Here is an 11,463-nt window from a genome sequence, read left to right as displayed (position 1 = left end):
AAATTTTTGTTACTTACATTAACAATTCTCTGACGTCTCCCCATTCAGAAAGATTCTGGTTTGGGAGCTATTTGATATATACCGTATACATATACACACACATTCAAATGCATGTATATAACAAGGGTACGTGTGATTCACAGTTGAGTTCTGATAAGTGTTTCCTTGCATTAAAAAGGGGCTTATGTGGTTTGAACTACCTGCCATACCAGAGGTAGCACCCAAACTTTCTAACTAGTATATCTAGATATGGGACAGAAGGGAAAAGTGGAGTGCAAAGGGCTATGAGGTTTAAAAGCTGATATCAGTCAAACAAACAAACAAACAAAGAAAATGGAACAAGGCCTTGCAGGAGCCGCCGCCCCGAGCCACCCTTGCGGTCCAGCCATGGCCAATCCCCCTGTTCTTTGACATCACCATGGACAGCGAGCCCTCGGGCCGCGTCTCCTTGGAGCTGTTTGCAGACAAAGCTCCAAAGACAGCAGAGAACTTTCGTGCTCTGAGTACTGGGGAGAAAGGATTTGGTTACAAAGGTTCCTGCTTTCACAGGATTATTCCGGGATTTATGTGCAGGGAGGGGACTTCACAAGCCACAATGGCACTGGCGGCAAGTCCAACTGCGGGGAGAAGTCTGATGATGAGAACCTCATCCTGACGCACACGGGGCCTGGCACCTTGTCCACGGCCAATGCTGGACCCAACACGAACGGTTCCCAGTTTGTCATCTGCACCGCCCAGACCGACTGGTTGGACGGCAAGCAAGTGGTCTTCGGCAAGGTCAAGGAGGGCATGAACGTCGTGGAAGCCACGGAGCGCTTGGAGTCCAGGGATGGCAAGACCAGCAAGAAGATCACCATTGCCGGCTGCGGACAGATCTGATGAACCCAACTCGTTTTTTGTTTTGTTTTTAAATTTTATTTATTAGAGAGAGAGAGAGAGAGAGGCAGAGACACAGGCAGAGGGAGAAGCAGGCTCCATGCCGGGAGCCAGACGTGGGACTCGATCCCGGGAATCCAGGATCAGGCCGTGGGCTGAGGGCAGCGCTAAACCGCTGAGCCACCCCGGCTGCCCCTTAACTCGTGTTTTATCTGAACTTCCAGACCTTCAGGAGATAGCTCAGGAGAGCGCCCCTCCACCGGCACCTGCTTGAAATAGCCCAGAGTCCCCACACTCTTGCTGCGGTTCTGCGGGCCCCCTGGTTCCTTGTCCCAGGTCTAGTGGATTTATGATGATGAAATAAAACCTAAACCATAAAATAAATAAAATAAAATAAAATAATAAAATAAAATAGGAATCAGACACTTTATTACAATGTAAATGTTGTTTTAGCTTCTAATTCTCCTGAAAAAGTGTATTTCCTGAGAAAATCAATCATTCTATCTGGTCTTCATTTGACTTGCATAGATTATTTCAAATTATGAATACATTTATTTGCACAGTCATTTATGGTTTTTAAATTCTTTTTGTTCTATAAGCATTTGCATTTAGAATCCTGTTATGTGCATGTGCAAGTTTGCCCTCCTTATGTACATAGGTTTTGTTATATAAATATTTTTTCAAATAATTAACTTTTGATTACTTACACTATTCTTTTGTTGTATGTATTTTTTTACTTCTATCATTCATTTTCTGTTTTATCTTAAAGCATATTGAATTGTGTACTTAATATATTTTTTCTTATTGTCTTTATTAATATCAGCATTTGAAGCTATAGATTTTCTTCTAAGTATAGCTAAATCAAGCAATTTATTTTATAAATTCATTACAACATGATTTTTAGCATGTTAATGATATTCTTCTCTTTTAGTGATTCCAAAATAAAATGACTGGCTTATAAAGAAGTATTATTATTATTTTAAATATCATTAAATTAAGCAAAAAATCTTCATGATATGGGAAGTTACAGTTACTTAAAGAACATTTGAATTTTATATAAAATTTTTGTAACATAATTGATAACATAAAATTTGAATTAATATGTAAAAATCTAATGACTAAGTGAAATAAATACCAAAAATGTTAAGACACATACACACAGGGAAATCTTTTATGTTTAAGGGATAAATGAGCCTACTTTGAATATCTGATAAAATCAAGCAACAACATGTTAATTTCTAATTTTAAGTAACCTGCTCCCAACATGTTTCTTTGGCTGAAATTAGTACAAGTTCTTTTGGGCTTAAGAAAAAAGACATTATTTTAAATGTATCTTTATTTTAAAATTATATATTCATATACAAGATTATGTGAAATCGATTTATGCTTATGACAACTTCTAGCAATATGGTAGAATATTATTATAATTAATAACTTATTTATCCAAATTTATCTAAATTTTTAGCTCAGTCTCTTGTGTTCATACAACTGTATTACTGATAAAACATTGGTTAGATTTTATAACTTTTTTTTTTTACTTTTACATAAGTTGTATGTTTATATAAGAAGTACTGTGAAATAAAAAGTGATGTACAATGAATGGCGAATTGTTTCTATGCCTTAGACACAGGTTCATTTGCTATCTGTCTGAGACAGGTCATGTGAATGCTACACACACGTGATCAGGTTGAGCTCTTCTCATCCTCAAGTGAGTAAAACAGCTAAAATTTAACATTATACCACTTAAATCATATTATAACCTTTATTTCATTAAATAACAGCTCATTTTTAGTGTTTAATATGATTTTTGTTCACCATCCCTCCATCTCATATTCAAGTTAAGTTGACCCACGAATCTCATCTGGTGTAATTGGAAAATAGCTTCTGAGTTCAGCTTCTTCCATCTGTATCGTACCTTTCAACTTATTCTCTTTTGTCTCCTCATACAGATTGTATGGTTTTTGGTCACTTCCCATGTTATCTAGAAGATTTATAATTTTATGCTGCTTATTTTCATTTCAGTACTTGATAGTTTCTTTTCCCCCAGACTCCCAGTGTTTCTTGAAACTGCATTCTCATTAAAGTTATGTATTGATGTACCCTTGGTTTCACTGGGTAGGGCATTACTAAGATGGAAAATAAGTAGGATAGTGAAGGTTCCCAAAGCATTTTGAAATATGTGGCTCTTTGAAATATCTTCATTCACAGTGAGTTACTATTCTATATTACAAACTACAGGCTTATGAAACAGAAATAATATTAATAGACAAATGAATACAAATAAACCCCAGTAATATTTTACTGTACTCAAGCATGTGTTGCATTTTCCTAAGATGTATTACTTTCAAAACTGGCCCTGGAACAAAATTCTTCCTAATATCTCTCTCTACCCTCACCCCCTGCCTTCTCTTTTCCCTTAATATTGATTAGTCTATGCATTGATGAAAGCCAGTGATGAAAATTTGTATGGATTGGATAAGTCTGGAACAATTTTGTATCATTTTTGCTTTGGAAGAGTTATATTTGTTTCCAAATAAAAAATGTTGAAGGGCACCATTAAATTAGACAAAATGTATTTAGGATAGCCTAGCTTTTCCTTAAAAAGTATAAGCAATGCCAGGCACAGGGCTCTCTGTGTGTGTGTGTGTGTATGTGTGTGTGTGTATGTGTGTGTGTGTATGCGTTGATGAAAGGTTGAATGTTGTGGTGTGACACAGAATATAAGATTGTAAGCATTTTCTTAAGAGTTACAAACACATCTTGACTGTTTTTTATACTGACATTCTAATACTTGCACATTATTCTGAAATCAAAATTTGGTTATTGCATTACTTCATTATCATTCTGATTTCACCATAAGTGATTAAAACATAACAAAATTATGTGTTGGAGAATCAAATGCCAGATGTAAAATAGATAAATATTAATCAAATTAGCAAAAAAAAAAAATGTCAGTAGCCACTAAAAGAACATCTTGTATGTGTGTGTGTCTGAATGCGGTGAACTGTAGATTTGTACTTCTAAATTATATGGATATTAGAAAAAACAAGTAAATAAGGTATGATGAAGGAGTGACTTCTACAGCATATATGATAAAAAGCATATTTGATAATTTGGAGTTGGGGGAGAGACCCAAATTTGAGGGTTTGGAAACAAAAATGTAATATTGGATGATGAACATCAGAGCTCCGAAATATATATAGCAATAACTAATAGAGCTAAAAGGAGAAGTAAATAGCAAGACAATAATAGCTGGGGACTTTAATGCCTCCCTCTCAAAGGTGGATAGATAATTCAGATAAAGAATCCATAAGGAAACAGCAGATTTGAACAACAATATAAACCAAATTAACCTAACACATATATACAGAACATTCTGTCCAACAACAGCAAGAGTATATCTTTCCTTCAAGCAAACATGGAACATTTCCTAGAATAGGCAATATGAGGCCACAAAACAATTCTTGACAAATTCAAGAAGATTTCAATCATACCAAGTATCTTTTCTGACCACAATGGCACTAAACTAAAAATCAATAACAAGACAGAGACTGGAAATTTTACAAATATATGGAAACTAAACAACATTCTTGATCAATCAATGGATCAAAGGAGAAACTAAAAGGGAAATAAATAAATGTTTTCTTGAGACAAACAAAACAGAACATATCAGAACCTATAGGATGCAGCAAAATCAGTCCTAAAAGGGAAGATTATAGCAATAAATTCCCATAGTAAGGAACAAGAAATATCCCATCTAACACTATGCTGTAAGGAACCAGAAAACAAAGAGAAAACTGAGCTTAGAGTTAGCAGAAGAAAACAAAGAAATAATAGTAAAAGAAATAATAAAGATTAGAACAGAAATATGAAATGAGGAATAAAAGATAATGGAAAATATTAACCAAACTAAGAGTTGGCTCTTTGCCAAGATAAACAACATTGACAAACCCTTAACTATACTAATCAAGGGAAAGAAAGGGAAGGGACCCAAATAAAAAAAATTACAAATGAAAAAGGAGAGATTAAATTCAATCTGCCAACATATAGTATAACACCCAGTGCTTATCCCATCAAGTGCCCTCCTCAGTGCCCATCACCCAGCTATCCCACCCCCCACCTCTCCTTCCACAACCCTTTTTTTTGTTTCCCAGACATTACAATTAATAACACAGAAACTCAAAGGATTATAAAAGGCTACTATGAACAATTATATACCAATAAACTGGACAACTTATAAGAAATGGAAAAAATTTTAGAAACATAAAACTTTACCAAGACGTAATCAGGAAGAAATAGAAAATATAAATGAACCAATTACTGTAAGGAGATTGAATTAGTAATCAAAAATTTGCCAGTGAAGCCCAGATTGCTTCACTGGTGAATTTTACCAAACATGAAAGAACTAACACCAATCTTTCTCAAATTCTCCCAAAATATTGAAAATGAGGGCACACTTCCACACTCATAAGACCAGCATTATCACACTGCCAAAATCAGAAGTGGACACTATTAAAAACAAAACAAAAAACAAACAAACAAACAAACAAAAAACCTATAGGCCAATATCCCTGATGAATATGGATGCAAATATTCTCAATAAAATACTAGTAAACAGAATTTAGTGACATCTTATTAATAGGTTCATTCACCATGAGCAAGTGTAATTTATCCCTGGGATGCAAGAATGATTCAATATATGCAAATCAATCAATGTGATATATTACATTAGTGGAATGAAAGAAAAGGAAAAAGCAACAAAATTCAACATCTAATTAGTAATAATTTTGTGATAAACACTTTTAACAAATTGGGAAAATAAAGAACATAGTACAACATAATAAAAGCCATATATGATGAGCCCACACCTGTCATAGTCATGGTGAAAGGTTGAAAACTTGTCCTCTAAGATCAGGAACAAGACAAGATCACCCATTCTCATCATTCCTATCCAACATAGTACTAGAAGTCCTAGCTAGAGCTATCTTGCAAGAAAAGAGAATAAAAAGTATCAGAGTTAAAAAGGAAGAAGTAGATTTGTCTCTATTTGCAGATGATGTGCTTTTACATAGAGAAAATTCTAGACTTCACCAAAACAGATCTACTCGAATTCAATAAAGTTGCAGAATACAAAATCAACATGCAAAAATCAAAAGCATTTCCATACACTAACAACAAAACTTCCGAAAAAGAAAGAAATCAATCCCATTTACAATAGAATTGAAACCAATAAAGTTATTAGAAAAAGATGTAACTGGGACCCCTGGGTGGCTCAGCAGTTGAGTGTCTGCCTTCAGCTCAGGGCATTATCCCAGAGTCCTGGGATTGAGTCCTGCATTGGGCTCCCTGCAAGGAGCTTGCTTCTCCTTCTGCCTCTGTGTCTCTCATGAATAGATAAATAAAATCTTTTACAAAAATGTAACTAAGAAGGTGAAAGATCTCTACATTGAAAACTACAAGACATGATGAAAGAAATTGAAGAAGACATAAATAGAAATGTATGTCATGTTCATGAGTTGGAAGAATTAAGTGTTAATGTCAATATACAAAAAGCCATCTATAGAGTCAGTGCAGTCCCTTTCAAGATTCCAGTGGCATTTATCATAGGGTAGAATAAAACACTTTTAAATTTTACATGGAACCACAAATGCTCCAAATAAAAGAAATTCTGAGAAATAAAATAAAGCAGGAGGCATCACACTTGCTCATTTCAAGTTATACATCAGAACAATATGGTACTGGCATAAAAATAGACAAAGAGATCAATAGAACAGAATCAGGAGCTCAGAAATAAACCCAAGAATATATGGACAACTGATATTTGACAAGGGAGCAAGAACACTCAACTGAGAAAAGACAGTCTCTTCAATAAATGGTGCTGGGGTAATTGAATATTTATATGTAAAAGAATAAAACTGGCTCAATAGCTTTTACCAAGCACAAAAAATCAACTCAAAATGGATTAAAGACTTTAAATGTAATATTAAATGAAACCTGGAAACTTCTAAGAGATAAAAAGCTCTTGAACATGCATCTTGGTAATATTTTTTTGGAAATGTAAGCTAAAGCACAAGCCACAAAATAAAAACCAAGTGGGACTATATGAAACATGAAAGCTTCTGCACAGCAAAAGAAACCTATCAACAAAGTGAAAAAACAACCTATGGAATGAGGAAAAAATAATTGGAAACTGTGTATCTGGTAAGGAGTTAATATCCAAAACATATAAAGAACTTAATGCAACTCAATGGCAATAATAATAACCCAATTTAAAAATGGGCAAAGGGCCTGATTAGACACTTCTCCAAAGAAGATACATTGAAAAGGCAACAGATACATAAAAAGATGCTCAACATCACTAGTCGTTCGTGAAATGCAATTCAAAACCACTATGAAATATAATCTCATACTTGTTACAATGGCCATGATCAAAAAGACAAGAAATAACAAATGCTGGCATGCATGTGGAGAAAAGGGAACCCTCATGTACTCTTGGTAGGATGGAAAATTGGTACAACCACTATGGAAAATAGTATGGAAGATACTTAAAAAATTAAAAATAGATCAACCATATGATTCAGCAATTCCACTTCTGGGAATATACCCAAAGGTAATAAGAATGCTAACTTGAAATCTGCACCCTCATGTTCATAGCAGCATTGTTTACAATAGCCAAGACATGAAAACAACCTACATGTCCATCAATAGATGGATGGATAAAGTTGTGGTGTACATATGCAATAGGATATTATTCAGCCATAAAAAACAAAAAAATCCCTAACACTTATGACAATGTAAATGGTCCTTGAAGGTGTTGTATTAAAGGAAGTCAGAGAAAGATAATACTATATGATCTCACTTATACGGTTAATCTAAAAACAAACAAAACCTAAAAACAAACTCTTAGAAAAAGAGATAGGACTTGTGGTTACCATGGGCAGTGAGTGGGTGGAGGGGCCGTTGGAGGAGGGGGTCAAAAGGTACAAACTTTCAATTATAAGATAAATAAGTACTAGGGATGAAATGTACTGCAATGTAGGTTTTTACAAGTCAAAGAGAGATAATACAGTTCCTTTCAAGGAAGCACTCAGTGAAGATTGACTCGTTTATTTCAAGATAACTTGATGAGGTAAGCTTTCCTTGCTGAAAACAAGCTTCATGAAGAAAGGAGTTTTAAATCTCTTGTTCACTGCGATATTTTCACTATTAGAAGACGATGCCTTTCCAAATGTACATTGATGAGTAATGATGATAATGATTATGATGATGATGACTAACACTGAACTGGTGGTTCATATGTTGTAGTTTTATTTTATATCTTTATGGTTAATCTCCATTTTTAATTTTTCTTTTTAATAACATTTCTTACTATTCAAAGGTAAATGTAGAATCATTCTTTTTTATATTATTTTATAATTTGCACATAACTTCTTTTATGTTAATGAAGTCATTTTTTAAAATTTTCTTCAGAGTTTTATTTGCCTTGTTATGTACCCAATTTTGTTGCCTGTTTTTCATTCACAAATTAAGATATTTGGTATCAGCAAAAGGTATAAGGAGTCTTGGATTGTAATATTATTATTACTAAGCTAGTGGGATCTCAGCTTTTATTTACACTATTTACTGCAAAATTGTTGAGGCTTCTTCTCTCTGGGTATGACTTTGAATACGATATTGTGGACAGAATGTAATAATTAGAATTTACCAGCCAGTCCAATGCTAATTTGGTGTAAAGTAAGAAAAAATGTTTTGGTGAATATCTCAGAAAACTAAAAATCTATTAGTACAAGTCACATGGTTACAGTGAATATAATACAGTAAATATAAGGAAAATATAAGTAAAGGAATAGCTTCTACTTTTAACGGAAATATTTAGGAAAAATTCACTTACATGTATTTTTTTTTTTATCAATTAGCACAATTCTCCTCTCTGTGCCAACCTAGAGCAAGACAATTGCCTTTTCAAAATTTCTAACCTTCATATATTTGCATATAATTGTTTTTTTCCCCAGGGGCTCCTCCTTCTTAATCAACACTTCCTCCTTGCCTTTAACTATTCCACTATGGCATCCTTCATTTTTAATTTACAGGGATGCATATGTATGTGTATAAATTAAAATGTGCACATCCTTATGTATTCATGTGCAATCTAGAAAATAGGAAAACTTTGGAAGAAAACGTAGTTCTTAAGAAGGCAAAGGGATACCGTTTGTAGCACCTTTAGAACAGGCCAGGGGATTTTGCTTCCTTTTAATAATGAACACCAATGGAAACTGAATTTGATGATTTTTTAAACCTTCAGAGGGAATGAAATGCATTATATTAAATGTTGACTCATAGCTTATTTTTCACAAAGAGGAGATAAAGTACTATAAAATACATAGTAGTAATTTGTGTTGGATTTATTAGCGGACCTTTAAAGGTCTTGATATGTTGCCTTCAACTACATTAATTTGTTGTCATTGTAGTTACTTCTGTTTTGGTTTTAATCTTTTGTAGATTATTTATGATTTAATGTAGTTAAGTTTCCAGTATGTATTGTTTCTAATTTCTATGGTATGTTTAGTAAAGGGACAACAATTTCAAATGATCATTCACCTACACTTTCTACAAGTTCATCAGTATTATCTTTATATTTTAATATTTTATCTTTGCTCTAGCTTGAAATAAATCTTGTGGATTGGTGATTAATTTTTGCTTTGTTTCTTATGGCTATTCATTGTTTCCAACTACATTAGTTAAAGAAAATCTTTCCTTTCAATGAATCATCTCCACCGTGAGTAAAATTGCCATACACAGTGGGGCTATGTTTATCAGTATTTTGCTTCATTTTAAGACCATCTATATTCATTCCACACTATATTCATTCCACACTACTTTTTTTGATGTACTTTTAACTGAATTTGATAATTAAGAAAAACTGATTTTTTAAGTCATTTTATTCTTCTTTTTTTAAAATTTTTATTTATTTATGATAGTCACACACACAGAGAGAGAGAGAGGCAGGGGGAGAAGCAGGCTCCATGCACTGGGAGCCCGATGTGGGATTCGATCCCGGGTCTCCAAGATCGCGCCCTGGGCCAAAGGCAGGCGCCAAACCGCTGCGCCACCCAGGGATCCCTCATTTTATTCTTCTATTCATAAGCCCCATTATAGCAGGTGCTGTTATAACTTACCTACATAAGTCAAATCTTTTTCCAAGCACATCCTTTCAGGTCTTTGAGTTGTCCCTGTTTCTTTGATTGAAGAGCATTCCTCAATTTACCAGTGTCTTGTGTTTGTAAGTTTTATGCAAGTGGCCAGGTATTTATGTCACAAGTGATAGGTTATAAATAAAGCCTGAGAGGTTGGGGGAGTATTGATACTCATGATACATTACTGTTGATTAGGACAATTCCAAGGTGTGACCCACACTGTTTCCAGAGTATTCATCCACAGTTGAACTGATTACTCTCTTGGGACTTCAGCTGATATTATTTCCTTGGCTGGCTCTTTCCCATTCTGGTCTTTTTTTTGCTTTTCTCCTCTACTAAGTTTTCCTGTGAACTAATAAATTACTTTTGCACAAATTACCCTTCCTGGTGGGCTTTCAGGTGGCGCAATTTAAGATTTATTTAAGGAATCCAGTTGTGATACAGCTATTAGGCAAAACATTAATCGAGCCAAATAAGAGTCTTATATTAACAGAAGTTTTGATTGCCAGTCACTTGTTATCATGGATACTTATTGTCAGACTTATAGGATCCTGATTATATTCTATGAAGTATAATATAATAGTAAAGACAATAGATGGAGATTCCATTTTTATAGATTTTTCATCCCAATTGGGAAAGATAAAAATAAGTAAATACATATATACATGCATACATGCATACACACTTCAATAAATAAATAAGTAAATGAGACAGAAAAATACCCTGTGGTGAAAAGCTATGCAGAAAATTAAATTAGAATGTCATAGAAAGGAGATGGAAGGATGCTTCTAATTTAGTAAGCAGAAAGGACTCTTTAAAGGTGTTAGGTTACATTGAAGTTGAGATCTAAAATGAGAGGATGATTTTAAACATCTGAAGATCAGGAATAAACATATTCCAGTCAGAAGGGACAGCTGGTACAATGGCCCAAACACAGAAGGGAGATTTGCCAGAACAAAATTAAAAGTGGCCAGAGCATTTAGAATAGGATAAGTTAAAAAACATTTTTAAATGAGCAAAAGACAATCTGAGTCATTATTAATAAGGAACCTAATAGTCATATTGAGTACTTTCGTGTATGTGAGTATGGTAGAAAGACATGAGTATATGAACAGAGAAGTGATTTAATGAAAAAAGGTTCTAAAAATTCTGTGAATAAATGGTTCTAAATTGGTGTCTTGGGTTTGGTTCCCTAGAAACAAAAATAAGAGAAGCAGTATTGGGCAGAGGGAGAATTTAAACGATACAGTTGCAACAAAGGCTTTATACAATCCCCCGTGGCACTTGACAACAGGCTTTCCTGAGTTGTCCCAGAATTAAGCAATGGTGTTGGACCTTTGTGCTCTCAAATCAGACCGTCATTAATTGTAACCTCCCCCCATAGGAAAGGCAC

The 11,463-nt window shown here is 34.2% G+C and overlaps 1 pseudogene; it reads left to right on the top strand.

The window, feature by feature from the left end:
• Positions 1-387: 387 nt before the first annotated feature.
• LOC112916010 (peptidyl-prolyl cis-trans isomerase A pseudogene) lies at positions 388-879 on the top strand (annotated as a pseudogene).
• Positions 880-11,463: the final 10,584 nt, after the last annotated feature.

The sequence above is a fragment of the Vulpes vulpes genome, chromosome 13 (genome assembly GCF_048418805.1).
Source record: "Vulpes vulpes isolate BD-2025 chromosome 13, VulVul3, whole genome shotgun sequence".
NCBI classification, from domain to species: domain Eukaryota; kingdom Metazoa; phylum Chordata; class Mammalia; order Carnivora; family Canidae; genus Vulpes; species Vulpes vulpes.
Note: the sequence above shows the minus strand (reverse complement) of the source record. Positions and strands in the feature narration are given on the sequence as shown.